The sequence below is a fragment of the Schistocerca serialis genome, chromosome 2 (genome assembly GCF_023864345.2).
Source record: "Schistocerca serialis cubense isolate TAMUIC-IGC-003099 chromosome 2, iqSchSeri2.2, whole genome shotgun sequence".
Taxonomy (NCBI): Eukaryota; Metazoa; Arthropoda; class Insecta; order Orthoptera; family Acrididae; genus Schistocerca; species Schistocerca serialis.
Window position 1 is genome coordinate 690,689,919 of NC_064639.1, and position 15,593 is coordinate 690,705,511.

Here is a 15,593-nt window from a genome sequence, read left to right on the forward strand (position 1 = left end):
ACACGTGGATCGAATTCCATGTTAAACTGTAGGTCCCCATTACGTTGTAGGATTGCTGGGATGGGGTAGAGATATTGAGCCATACGGAATTATTATTATAATTATTACAGCTGTTATTATTATTTACTCTTCAAATGATGCCCCTAATAAAATTAATGCAAAGTCGAGAATAGTTTGAGCCTCGTGTGGCAAATTTGAAACATTGCTTAAAATTTGTGTGTTTTAATAAACTAGGAAGTACACGTTCCTCTTGGAATTATTTTTTTACCTTTTTTCCATATTTATCTTTGTTCTACTGCTGTTGTTTTTTAGTTTCCTTTCATACTGTAACGCAGAAGTATTAGCAGCCAACAACAGATGTCTGATGGTTGCTGAGCTGTGTTGATCTATTATCGTGTCGGATATCACAGATTTCCGTCGTCAATAAAATGTGGGTGCTCATTTATTTGGAGCATCGATAACGGATAGTCTCTCATATGTTAGGGTATCTAGGTCTACCGTATTCATTGTCATGGTGGTAACATCGGTAATGGGAAATACTGCACTGGTAAGTAGTGAAACAAAACTAACTGAGAAGATCAGGATAGAATTAAATATAATATATTTCCTCTAATACGATCACAGACGAGAAAGTGACAGTTGAGAAAAGAATGGGACGGAATTGAATGAACAAAATATTAATACTAAAGCTATTGTCGTTAAACATCTTGTAACTATGTGATCGTACAATTTCAGTTTATATGCGTGTTTATTTTAGATGCAAATTGACAGTTGGTGGTTATTGTTATTATTATAATCATCTCCTGTTGGGCATGCTTGAAAACATATCAATTTTCTTTCTCCATGTTATCAGCGCAACTATCTGAAGTATTACATAAAAAATTTGTAATAAAATGGAAAACATTTATGCCGACGCATTAGAGTGTAACGTTATGTCAAGATTGTTGTACGTTTATCCTGAGAATGAGGACTTGCTCCTTGGAATGCGAGGTTTTACATGCGAATTGTCCGTAACTATTTTGTACTGCTTTCGTAACAACTACAACCACGTATCCTGTTAATAATGAAAAATCAAACTCGTTAAAGTTATCATCACATTCTAGCAACAGAATATAGAAGAGATCGAATAAAATGTTAATCATGGAGGCTCCAAACTAACAACGGCTGATTTTTATCCGGTATAAACGGAGTAAATAATGGTGATTAGGTGTTTAATTACAGGAAGAAACTAACTAAAGTTTTCATGTTTCTCTTTGTGGTTTGCAATCCAGTAAAATGTGCGTTATTATTTTCCGTCACTTTTACCCGACCGTAATGAGTGTAACACACTAGGAGATATTCGAATTACCTAACGAAGACAGTAGACTAAGTAATGCAAAACTGTGTTAATACACTGCTGGCCATTAAAATTGCCACCCCAAGAAGAAATGCAGATGATAAACGGGTACTCATTGGACAAATATATTATACTACAACTGACATGTGATTACATTTTCACTCAATTTGGGTTCATAGATCCTGCGAAATCAGTACCCAGAACAACCACCTCTGGCCGTAATAACGGCCTTGATACGCCTGGGCATTGAGTCAAACAGATCATGGATGGCGTGTACAGGTACAGCTGCCCATGCAGCTTCAATACGATACCACAGTTCATCAAGAGTAATGACTGGCGTATTGTGACGAGCCAGTTGCTCGGCCATCATTGACCAGACGTTTTCAATTGGTGAGAGATCTGGAGAATGTGCTGGCCAGGGCAGCAGTCGAACATTTTCTGTATCCAGAAAGGCCCGTACAGGACCCGAAACATGCGGTCGTGCATTATCCTGCTGAAATGTAGGGTTTCGCATGAATCGAATGAAGGGTAGAGCCACGGGTCGTAACACATCTGAAATGTGACGTCCACTGTTCAAAGTGCCGTTAGTGCGAACAAGAGGTGACCGAGACGTGTAACCAATGGCACCCCATACCATCACGCCGGGTGATACGCCAGTATGGCAATGACGAATACAGGCTTCTAATGTGCGGCCACCGCGATGTCACCAAACACGGATGCGACCATCATGATGCTGTAAACAGAACCTGGATTCATCCGAAAAAATGACGTTTTGCCATTCATGCACCCAGGTTCGTAGTTGAGTACACCATCGCAGGCTATCCTGTCTGTGATTCAGCGTCAAGGGTACCGCAGCCATGGTCTCCGAGCTGATAGTCCATGCTGCTGCAAACGTCGTCGAACTGTTCGTGCAGATGGTTGTTGTCTTGCAAACGTCCCCATCTGTTGACTCAGGGATCGAGACGTGGCTGCACGATCCGTTACAGCCATGCGGATAAGATGCCTGTCATCTCGACTGCTAGTGATACGAGACCGTTGGGATCCAGCACGGCGTTCCGTATTACCCTCCTGAACTTATCGATTCCATATTCTGCTAACAGTCATTGGATCTCGACCAACGCGAGCAGCAATGTCGCGATACGATAAACAGCAATCGCGATAGGCTACAATCCGACCTTTATCAAAGTGGGAAACGTGATGGTACGCATTTCTCCTACTTACACAAGGCATCACAACAACGTTTCAGCGGGCAACACCGGTCAATTGCTGTTTGTGGATGAGAAATCGGTTAGAAACTTTCCTCATGTCAGCACGTTGTAGGTGTCGCCAGGGGCGCCAACCTTGTGTGAATGCTCTGGAAAGCTAATCATTTGCATATCACAGCATCTTCTTCCTGTCGGTTATATTTCGCGTCTGCACCGCGCCATCTTCGTGGTGTAGCAATTTTAATGGCCAGTAGTGTATGAAAAGAAAGTTTAGCTGGATTATTTTTCCGCCGGGTTTAAGTCTGCTCCTGCATACACACACACAGACAGACGCGACGAGAATGCAAAAGATTTCTGGCTTCTACAAAGGAGCTAGCGAGGATGATAGCGCCGAGAGTTTGATCATTTTCTGACACTGCAGTGCTACACAGAACACTGTGCTCGCGGGCCCTCCTTGCTGATAATTACGTGACCTGCCACCGCCACCCGCCGGCCACCAGCAGTTGAGCTGTAAAGGCACGGCCAGGGCAGCAGCGCATTCTTTACGCACCGTTGGGTGTTGTTGCTTCGATGAAGTTTTAATGGTTTTAAGTAAGCAATTCACTGGCCTCCATAAAGCAGCGAAACGCCGTCTTACGGTAATAAAAGGCAGGCACAAATTTTCTTCGAGACAGCTTCTTCTCCGCACGATGTGGGTGAACCTGCTCGCCGCCGTATATTAGATAGCTCTCTCTCCCGATATATTCAAATTTTTATTACGCGCTTTACGGCCAAAGGGTCCATATAAAATATGGTGAGGCGGATAGCGCCAGGCTTGTACTGTGTAATGAGAACGCTGGACATCTCTGGCAGTCGCGGGTGCTGAACAGTCCAGCTTACTGCTCACCAATCACTTTCAAACACAGTCCACAGTCTACTTTCTACTTCCTTGCTAGGCGAATGAGTTTCTGAATTACAACGCACTCTGACGACATCAGTTCTATTGGAACAGCCCTCAAGGATCCTTTCAGGCCGAATTTTGAAGCAGTCATTCTTTCTTCAGACTTAAAATACCTGTGTCACGAATTAGAGTCCTTTTTCATCAGACGTCTGATTTCCTGGGAGCGAGAGAAAAGGAATTCAGTTCCTGAGGGTCAGGCTAACGGCAGGTATTGTGTGAAAGAGATATTTGAAGGTTGCTGCATGAATGCGTTGCCACGATATACAGATAGGGTCACAAGAATTTAGCTATCAAAAGCATAGCTGACAGGCCAACGTTACTGGGTCTCACTTTATTAGATATGATGAGTAAGAAATGTCCAATAAATATCGGAAGAACGAAGTTAAGGCATTATGCAGCACTTAAGAACCGTGTCAAGAAAACTCCAGCTACATTCCGAGCGACCTGGAGCAGTGGTTAAGCCCATCTCTACACATGACGTGGAAGATAACACGGACGGGGAGCGAGACGAATTTGTGGATCGCGTGTCATTTCACCAACACGCTATGAAACGTGAACCTATCTGATACATGATCGCTTTGTATGCCACAAACTGAACCAAGCGGGCGCGGCAAGGGATTGCAGCTGACAACGCTTAAGTGCAGTATTTGACGGTTTTTGTATTAGAAATTGCGAACTATTAAAATATACTGTTCCAAGCCAATGGATTTTAAAATGTGGTACGATTTCTTACAATAAATGTCAGGAAACGTACGTCAATGTGTGAAAGTGCTACCATAGCTCTAAGTACCACGGTATAGGATCGGAAACTAGATCTTTCCATGCGTTTTACTTAACAGATGGCATGTGTGCATCTGCAAAAATCGCGTGGAAATAAAAACTTGCTTTTGAGAGGAACTTTGAGCTCATGGAGGAATCAAATCAGAAACTTGGCTTACTTGCTGAAACATGTTATTCTGTTTAGGAGGAAATGTAATCCTCTTAAAGATCTCTTTTCAAGGTATTAAGTGTTTCTGAATCCACTGAAACGTGCACAACGTTCAATATTTACTCCATGCATGTTTGAAAATAGCCGATGGAGATAGTTCACGCTAGTTTACCTGTGTCTAACATCGGAGACAGAATGCTTGTAGTCGGCGCGTGCGGTCGTGGTTCACGTGGTCGAGCACGTCGTGTGTCATCGTACATCAGCCCTCACCAATCGCGCTGCAGATCGCGTCCACGTCCACATCAGCTTTCGCATCCTGTGTGTGGATCGCTTAAAACCCTATGCCCGTATGCGAGCAGACGGATCAAATCCCTTTCCGACCACTACGACTATACATTGTTCCGATGGTTTCTCATATCATTTCAGATGCATGGTGGGAAATTTACACAATCGTAGCTTTAGGCGATTGCCTTCTTAGTTGGTATCTACGAGAATTAATGCTCTGTCTTTACGACGCCGATAACTATAAGACGTTAACTTGTAACTTTTATCGTAAGTTATTATTTACTGCCGGTCTTGGTGGCCGTGCGGTTCTACGCGCTTCAGTCCGGAACCGCGTGACTGCTACGGTCGCAGGTTCGAATCCTGCCTCGGGCATGGATGTGTGTGATGTGCTTAGGTTAGTTAGGTTTAAGTAGTCCTAAGTTCTAGGGGACTGATGACCTAAAATGTTAAGTCCCATAGTGCTCAGAGCTATTTGAACCATTATTATTTACTTGTTTCCGGTTGCATGGCTTGTGTGCATGCACAAAATCAGTTCGCTGTTACACGGACCAGTCACGTCAATGTGATAACCGCCTACGTTCTACGTCAGCGAGCAATAACCACTCACAGACTGCCGGTTGCAGCGCTAGCAGTGGAGGGTATACAAACCTTGTAGGAGGAACGCGGAAAAAATGTACTCGTTGTCGCACTGCAATATATGTGATGTCCAAAAGGCCATGATCATTAGCTTTCGGGTCAAGGGTCGAGCCGTTTCTGAAGCGGCTAAGTTTGTGCACTGTTCGCATGCCGCCGTGGTTAAAATATGCCATGCATGGCAAAATGACGGTATCCAAAACCGGCGCCGAAGCAATTGTGGTGCACCACGGGCCGTAAGTGACAAGGCTGAAAAGACGGACGCGGACACGCGTGCGGGCGAAAATATGTGCAGCTGTTGAGCAACTGACAGTCCAGGTAAACTAAGGTCTACCAAACAGTGTCTCCTCAAAGAGGAGGCCTGGTTCATGCATACATGTTGACTACTGTTCATCGGCGATGCAATGTGAAATTGGCACGCCAATACCGCAACCGAACGTCCACTGAGCGGCGATACGTGGCATCTGCAGATGAATTACATTTTATGCTCCATTGGACAAATAAACGTTGGCGTGTACGGTGTAAAACGTCTAAAAGCAGACATCCGGTAACAATCATCGGAAGGGTCCGGGACTGAGGGCATTCCCTGGATGATCACATCGCTCTGGAAAGCGCAACGGATCAACACAAGTGTGCATCTATCGTTCGGGACCATGTCCAGCGCCACATACAGTTTGATTTCCCTGGGTTTGGGTTGTTTGGGGGAAGAGACCAAACAGCGAGGTCATCGGTCTCATCGGATTAGGGAAGGACGGGGAAGGAAGTCGGCCGTGCCCTTTGAAAGGAACCATCCCGGCATTTGCCTGGAGCGATTTAGGGAAATCACGGAAAACCTAAATCAGGATGGCCGGACGCGGGATTGAACCGTCGTCCTCCCGAATGCGAGTCCAGTGTGCTAACCACTGCGCCACCTCGCTCGGTCCTTTCCCTGGGCGCGATGGTATCTACCAGTAGGACAACGCGACGTGTCACACAGCTGCAGTGTACAGGCGTGGTTCGAAGAGCACCAAGATGAGTTTGCCGTACTCCCCTGGCCACCAAACTCATCTGACACAAACCCAGTTAAGAATCTGAGGCATCACCTCGCTCGTGGTGTTCGCCACATGGAGCCTCAACCGAGAAAACCAGCTGGCCACAGCACTGGAATCGGCATGGCTCCACATTCCTATCAGTGCCTTCCAGAACATCAGTGACTCTCTTCTTGCTGGTCTCGCAGCGGTGCACGCTGCAAAAGATGGTTATTCAGGCTTATGACAGGTGGTCACATTAATGAGACTGGACAGAGTAAAACCACCTGGCTTTGCACTTCTACGCAAAGTATAGCATCGTACTTGATGAGTCCAGTGGACTCTGTTTGTTGCCCGCGAAGCATTCCAATAACTCATTTGCTAATTTTTGAGGTTATACTTTACCACCCTTTACATCTACGTCTACGTGATTACTCTGCTGTTCACAATAAACTGCCTGGCAGAGGGTTTAATGAACCACCTTCAAGTTGTCTCTCTACCGTCCCACTCCCGAACGGCGCGCGGGATAAACGAGCACTTAAATTTTCCTGTGCGAACCCTGATTTCTCTTATTTTATCGTGATGATCATTTCTTCCTATGTAGGTGGGTGCTAACAGAATGTTTTCGCAATCGCAGGAGAAAACTGGTGATTGAAGTTTCACGAGACGGTCCAGTCGCAACGAAAAACGCCTTTGTTTTAATGATTGCAACTCACGTATCATGGCACTATCTCCCCTATTTCGTGATAGTACTAAACGAGCCGCACTTCTCTGAACGTTTTCGATGTCATCCGTCAGTCCCACCTGATGCGAATCCCACATCGCACAGCAGTACTCCAGAATAGGGCGGACAAGCGTGGTGTAAGCTCAAATGGCTCTCAGCACTATGGGACTTAACTTCTGAGGTCATCAGTTCCCTAGAACTTAGAACTACTTAAACATAACTAACCTAAGGTCTTCACACACATCCATGCCCGAGGCAGAATTCGAACCTGCGACCGTAGCGGACGCGCGGTTCCAGACTGTAGCGCCTAGAACCGAACAGCCACCCCGGCCGGCGTGGTGTAAGCAGTCTGTTTAATAGACCTGTTGCACCTTCTAGTGTTCTAGCAGTGAATCTCAGTCTTTGGTTTGCTCTACCCACAACATTATCTATGTGATCGTTCCAGTTTAGGTTATTTGTAATCGAAATCCCGAATATTTAGTTGAATTTAGAGTCTTCAGATTTATGTGACTTATCGCGTAATCGCAATTTAGCGGATTTCTTTTATTATTCGTGTGAATAACTTCACACTTTTCTTTATTTAGGGTCAACTGCCACTTTTAGCACCATACAGATATCTTATCTAAAACATTTTGCAATTCGTTTTGCTCATCTGACGACTTTACAAGACGGTAAATGACAGCATCATCTGCAAACAATCTAAGAGGGCTACTCAGATTGTCTTTCCGTCTATTACTACAAACTGTGACCTTTCCGACAGGAGCCAGCCGAAGTGGCCATGCGGTTCTAGGCGCTACAGTCTGGAACCGAGCGACCGCTACGGTCGCAGGTTCGAATCCTGCCTCGGGCATGGATGTGTGTGATGTCCTTAGGTTAGTTAGGTTTAATTAGTTCTAAGTTCTAGGCGACTGATGACCGCAGAAGTTAAGTCGCATAGTGCTCAGAGCCATTTGAACCATTTCTCCGACAGGAAATCACGAATCCAGTCGCACAACTGAGGCGATATTCCATAGGCACGCAGCTTCCTTAGAGGACACTTGTGTGGAACGGTGTCAAAAGCCTTCGGGAAACCTGAAAATATGGAAGAAATTTGACATCCCCTGTCGATAGCACTCATTACTTCATGAGTATAAACAGCTAGCTCTGTTTCACAAGAACGATGTTTTCTGAATCCGTGCTGACTATGTGTCAATAAATCGTTTTCTTCGAGGTAATTCATAATGTTCGAACACAGTATATGTTCCAAAACCCTACTGCAGTTTGACGTTAATGATATGGACCTGTAATTCAGCCGATTACTCCTATTCTTCTTTTTGGGTATTGATGTGACTTTGTAACGCCGGAAATGCATATCCTCCTATTTCCATCTATTGTACTATTATTTTTTTCCTTGTTTTGTTACCTCAAGATATGACATTTCTGTCTCTTTATATATTGTAATTGTTTTACTGTTTGTATATATATATATTTATGCACTTATGTCGGTGTATAATTGGTTTGTTTCGTAAATATTATTTGTATTCTTACGCTGGGTCTTGCCTAGGGAAAACTGCTATCGAACGATTACATCGATGGGTCGTGTGAAGAATCAAAGTGTGTAGGATCTTTCGTAGTGTTAACTCTGCCGCGTGGAGCGCGGGCAGAGGGGGTCTGGCTGGAGTAGCGAGTGGAGCAGGTGTGTTGTGTGTAGCTCCCGCGAGTTGCCGCGCTTTCGGGGTTTGGCAGCATGTAATTGCGCTCGACTTGCGATAATAGTTTCTGACATGGTGTCGCGGACGGGAAGCATTAGCTGGCGCACATCAAGAGCCCGTTTCGTCTGGTGACCGTGTTGAGAAGAAGGCGCGCCAACATCCAGCTTCTGCAACAGCGACGGCCGACAATGAGTGACTCGCCACCTCCTCGATCGACGGCTTCAAACCTTCAATCAACCAACAAGGAAGACTGGAAGCACGTAAAGTTTTAGAACTGTATGGCAGACCTCAGCTTTTCAAATTGTTCCATTTGCCTCGCAAAATTACAGCAACTTAGCATTGAACCTTTGTTGCTCATTGTCCCAATTGCATTACCAAGCAGGGTCCCTTCCTTTTCCGAAATCAACCCGAGTGTCGTTGAAATTCAGACGCCAGCATTAAAGTACAATCATTCCATTTCACTGCTTTAATTTCAAAGTTCAGTTTAAGTAGTCATAGCTGGCTACAATATTTAGATTACGCAAGCACAAATTAAGAGTGCGAGTTTAGTTACCGTATTTTAGCTTACCTGTAACTGCAGCTCAGCTTGGTACGTACTAAATCTTACTATTGTTAATTGTTCAAAATCATTTAATTCAAGTTCAAAGCTAAATCTCTTATTTCTAAATTGCGTAGATTCAAGTAGCTTTTGAAATGATTGTTGAGGTAGTCCAAGACTAACCGTATTTTACTGAATTTCGATGTGCTTAAGAAAGAAAGCTTCTTATTAATTTCATTCACTAAATTAACTTTCAGTTTTCCCGTTTTATTAATTCTTCTGCTAAATTAAGTGAGAGTGCAGTGAAAGTTATTACTTCTGACAAACTTTCAGTTTTCACACTACACGTGTCAACCTTCAGTTGCCACGCTTCTAGTGCTAATTGTATGTGTAATTACCTTTCTTTTTCAGTTACTATAGTAATTGTCCTTAGGACTGGCGACCGTAATTTCCCCCAAATCTCAAATATCTAATTACCGCTAGTTAATTGTTAACGTAACGGCCGCACATTTACTTTCTTCATTAACTTTACTCCTTTTCAAAATTAATTTCCACCAGTTTCATTTGCATTTTTCCTTTCATTTAGATGTAACCCTTTCCTTCCTCTTTACCGACAGATTAACTTCGGTGACGATTGCTTTTCCCAAATTTCCATTAGGTACACGCGGTTTAATTTTTCACTGTCGTTAAGGTCGATAAGTGAGGAGGAGGTTACAAATTGAGCAATTTTCCAGTCTTTAGGTACGGAACATTCTGTGACCGAGCGGTTGTATGTAATCTCGTATTCTGAAAGGAACCTGACTGGTATACAATCTGGACCGGAGGCCTTGGCTTTCTTAAGTGATTTAAGCTGCTTTGCTACACTGAGGATATCTACTTCTGTCTCATCTTGCAGTTGTTTTTGATTGGGGTTCAGGAATATTTACTTCGTCATCTTTGGTGAAGCAGTTTCGGATAACCGTGTTTGTACTATACTCGTAGACTCATGAGTGTACTATAGACTCGTGTGTGGAGGAAACGATTTTCAAATACCCGGTCATAACACTAAATTTTCCCTAAAAATGAAGGTGCGACTGTTCCCAGCTTGGATTCTCATTCAATTCCGACTTTGCTCCGTCTCTTATGGTCTTATCATCGATCGGACTATCTTTCCAAAGATAACAAACACCAGTCACTGAAATATGATAGAATGCATACTGATTTTACGTGGGGGTTTGGGTTTTTCCGTCTCAGCAGATGACATAATTTTTGTGGGGACAACAGAAAGCCAGCATCTATTACACGTAGTTGTTTCACCAGATGCACGTAAACGGTAGTTGCCCTAAGGACCCTCAGTAGCTTAGCAAAGGCGGGAGTACCCTATTCGGTGTTTGTCATGGCATGATACGGACACCATAAAGTGCTACGTTGCTATAGTGTATACATGAACGAATGCATTATTTTTCGCTTGCTCGAACGAAACCAAGCCAGCTGGCGGCAGTCAGCCAGTAGTTCACATTTCTTGACAAAGCAGTAAGTTGCAGAGATGCTAAATGAGATTTATGATGGATGATGAGCCCCAACAGGACATGGTGTGCTATCAAAATTCTCTGTTCGTAAATGAAGAAGGGCGATGGTACAGGGGATGCGAGAAATAACAGCTTTGAGTGTGGAGTTATACAGTGCATGATAAGCCTGCTCACTACAGTTTACCCAAAAGAACAGCAACAAGATTAATAGAGTTGAACTGAGGGTAAAACTAATCAGGAGTTGATCTTTAGCTCCGTCACGTTCTCTTTGATTCTGGAATTAAGTCGTCATTCCTCGTGAACAAATACACTTGTCTACGATGGCGCTCGACGAACCTTCACGAAGGCCAACACGATTATGAAGGATATATTTCAAAATCTCTAACTTTCTTGTTTTCTACCGATTCTAATGGATAAACCTGTGACTAAGCCATATCTCCGCAATATCCTTTCTTTCAGGAGTGCTGGTTCTGCAAGTTTCACAGTAGAGCTTCTGTAAGGTTAGGCAGGTAGGAGACGAGGTACTGGCAGAAGTAAAGCTGTGAGGACGGGGCGTGAGTCGGGCTTGGGTAGCTCAGTTGGTAGAGCACTTGCCCGCGAAAGGCAAAGGTCCCGAGTCGAGTCTCGGTCCGGCACACAGTTTTAATCTGCCAGGAAGTTTCATGTTAAAATGATTTTCTTTCTTTTTTTTATTTTATACAAAGTTTCCACGAATGTCTGGACTTCAAAACTTCTGCACATATTAAGTCTACCAGGTTATTGCCTACTCTGTCAATTGTTTCCGTAATACATCCTTCATAAACGAGAGATCTGAGTGCCTACAAGTTTCTGTAACAAAGATGCTCCTTTGTGTACCAGAACAGAACAAATTCACTGCCAAGATCTGGTTTCTACACACGAGATTCGATCAACACATTAGGATAGTTCGAAATGGATGACACTTCTTACCAAGCTTTTGTTCCCTTCCCTGGTGAGGGAGGATGGATAAATTCAGAGCTTAAGGGTCTAAGCGGCTTGTGTTCTTGCGCTTAAGGGAAATAAATCGTGTGTTGCGATGCCTGAACTCCGTCTGAAATGAGTGCTTATTACTGACATAGAACAAGTACGAGAAGACAAGCTACTTCCAAAGATCACAGGCGATCATTTCAGTGAGTTGAGGTTATCTAAAATAGCGTTTCTCTGTCATAGGTCAGCTTGAGCCCGTTCATTTGTTTAACGCAGGTACGTCACCAGAACATGCTATACATCCCAGGATGAACTGTTCTGACAAAAAATACTCCGGATTTTTATGCGTCCTCAAGACCAGAAATGCCGTAATCTGACAAAGGATGAAACGTATCGCAAGCAGATGGGCCGAGCAGTAGCGAAGATAGTGGCCCCGCCATCTGCTGTTTGCGGAACGTGCCGTGGCATAAGCAGAGAACGCAGATACAGCGGGCAAGGAAGCGGAACCTGGGCGATAAGAAATGCATACGTCTCGTGGCGAGCTTCGCGCGTAGGTTCAAACTATCACTCCGCTTGCTTCTGATACGGGAGGAGCTGTAATTATCAGCGGCGGCCATCTCCGTGATCTGGGAACAGCTCTACCGTTGTTTCATATGAAGTTACTAAGTAACAAAGAATGATTATAGAAATGTGTGTGTGTGTGTGTGTGTGTGTGTGTGTGTGTGTGTGTGTGTGTGTGTGTTGTGACACTAAATCTTATACCTTTGCTGACGTATCAACCAGTCACTATTGTGCGCACATCAAAGACCATGTCTGTATCAGCGTACACAAGTAAGTCACTTTTAGTGTATTTTTTTCTTTCCCAAGAGGCTGTTAACTATATCGCGGTTTTCAACAATTCTGACAGTTACTATATGAGCGTGTACATCTTTTACCTTAATTAATTACATTTCAAGAGAAATCAGAAATATAATGACATTAACTACTAGTGGCGTATCGATATTGGTTAATCTGCTACCTGTTACCCATCGGTATTGCTGATAGAAATGAGTATGAAGTCTGGTAACGTTTTTGGTTTGCCACAGACAGGGGGAGCCGCATCACAGTGCCTGCATTCGCACAAGACATACAGGGCCAGCTCAAGGCCTTATGGTGTGGAATGCTACGAGTACAGCCACAAATCAAAGTTGGTGCGTGTTTAGGGCATTGTGATCAGTGTGGGCTATGTGAATGACATCCTGCAACCCTTAGCCACACCCTTTCTGCACAACACCCCAGACAACATTTTACAGCAAGACAACGCACGACCGCATGTTTCTGCACGAATACTTGCCTTCTTGGTGTCACAGGATGTCAGTCTTCTGACCTGAGCCGCCAGATCACCAGACTTGCCGTCAATCAAAAATGTGTGGGATATGGTGAAACGACAAGTGTAGCGCTGCGACCCAGTGCCAACCACCACTTTGGAAACAGGTGAATGCGGCATTAATGGTTGTAACACAGGAGGCCATTCGCGTCCTACTCGAGTCGATGCCATCACGCATGGAATAAGTTACCAGGACTTATGGCACACCCTGTGTCCATTAGGCAACGGAACACATGCTGAACCGAGGTGACTGACATGCGAATCATTTCTGCTAAACATACTAATGGGCACATCCTGTGAATAGGAACGCCCTATGTCTAATCGTTCAAGGTGTTCTGTTTTTTTTGCTGAACACGAGTGTACTTCAGTATTAAGTTTCAGTTAAATAGTTTCCACTGACTACTCAATTAATTTCCTTTGATGTTTAATTAGATTCATTTTCATTATTTAAAATTCAGCGTCTCACGAAGATTGAAGTTTGTTTCACGACGTAGTTCACAAACGCAGTACAGAGCGAACCAATGGTCAGTATAGCTCAGCAGATGAATACGGCCGGCCTCTGTGACCGAGCGGTTCTAGGCGCTTCAGTCCGGAACCACGCGGCTGCTACAGTAGCACGTTCGAATCCTGCCTCGGGTATGGATGTGTGTGATGTCCTTAGGTTAGTTAGGTTTAAGTAAGTCGAAGTTCTAGGGGACTGATGACCTCAGATGTTAAGTCCCATAGTGCTCAGAGCCATTTGAACCATTTGAGGAAGTGATTTTGTAAAGTCGTTTTGGAAACTGGCTTTAGTTATAACGTAGTAAGTTTCATTGTGTTTGGAAGAAAGCTTGGTTAGTAAAATGCTCCTTACATGCGGGGAACATTGCCAGAGAGAAAGTGAGAGCTGTCTCTCCTAGGAGCAGAAGACATACTCCGTGGAGGCGGCCGGACAGAGAAGCAGCGTAGGCGACCAGTCGGCGCACTCAAAATATGGCGGCACAATTTTAAAATAAGTCAGCTCCGGCGAAGACTTCTTCAGCAACATGGAACCGGTATCGGCCCGCTCCAAGGAGAGCAGCCCTCTGTGATTTAGGAACACTGCCTGTGTGCGGGGTACTGCCGGCGAGGAACACGTCTGCCACAATTTATTTTACTATCAACGTAGCTATTACATTTTACGCAGTAGGACTTTAAGAAGTCGCAGCACAAAAAATTGATTTACTGTAAACAGATATGGGCTGTCCAAGGCGTTTGACGCAGTCATCACTGTAAATGTTTGCGGTATCCAACGAAACATGGGAATATATGGTTGGATCAATTATTTCTTACCGTGTAAGAGAAAATACATTCTTGAGGGTGCATCATCAAGAGAAACAGAGCGTTAATTTGTCAAAGGCTGATACTAAATTTCAGCTCTTGCATCTCATTATTAGCCTCCTTCAGACTTCACACGCTCTGTTGCCCCGATTACGATTTATATTTTTCGTACTATTAAGGTATTCCGCAGGTAAAGTAAAAAAAATTTAAGCTTTCAGGCTCTATCCCCGACAAATTTTGATTTCTTTTGGTACCTAATGCTACTTTCCTCTACGGTAGCTGTTTCTGTGTATGAAAATGCTGAGTTCTATAATCGTTTATTTTCATTGTTAAATTAAATGTCCCCCAATACACGGCGGTCTGAACCAGTTATAATACTGAAATAAGGCGATAGTGTATTAGCTGCAACCAGTAAATCCCAGCCATTATTCTTTAAGGAATAGAACTCCCATGTATAAAACTGCTTCAAACATCGGATTGCTTTACAAATGAGATAATGTGTTAAATGTTTGACGTTAAGCACGTAAAGGAAAAAGTATAGAATAGGTTTGAAATTCTGTGTAAAGTTTGTTAAGAGTCGCTAAGTGATCTTATTCTCAAATACCGGATGAAAGCAGCCTAGATAACTTGCGCGTCATGGGTTATGCTGCCTCGACATACATACAGACTTCCTAGCTGTAATTGTTGTCTTACTGTGGGCCGGCCGGAGTGGCCGAGCGGTTCTAGGCGCTTCAGTCTGGAACCGCGCGACCGATACGATCGCAGGTTCGAATCCTGCCTCGGGCATGGATGTGTATGATGTCGTTAGGTTAGGTAGGTTTAAGTAGTTTTTAGTTTTAGGGGACAGATGACCTCGGATGTTAAGTCCCATAGCGATCAGAGCCATTTGAACCATTTGGTCTTACTGTGTTAACCCTTTAACATAAGATTATACCTCTTAATGTGGAGCTTATGACAGCATTTTAACTAATTAAACTCGGCCAATAATAATATTAAATACTGAAAATCAACTTTTTGTTGTTCCTGGAAGCAGGTAGGCGACCTGCAACTGTCATTGTGCACGCTGAATCGGGATAGCCGCTTGGGATCATAACTTTTAAACAAATGTTTTATCTGAAAAAGCATGTGGATTAACGAACTGATTTATTTTAAGAAACAACTCATTAACTTCTCCTGTCATTTGCGGCA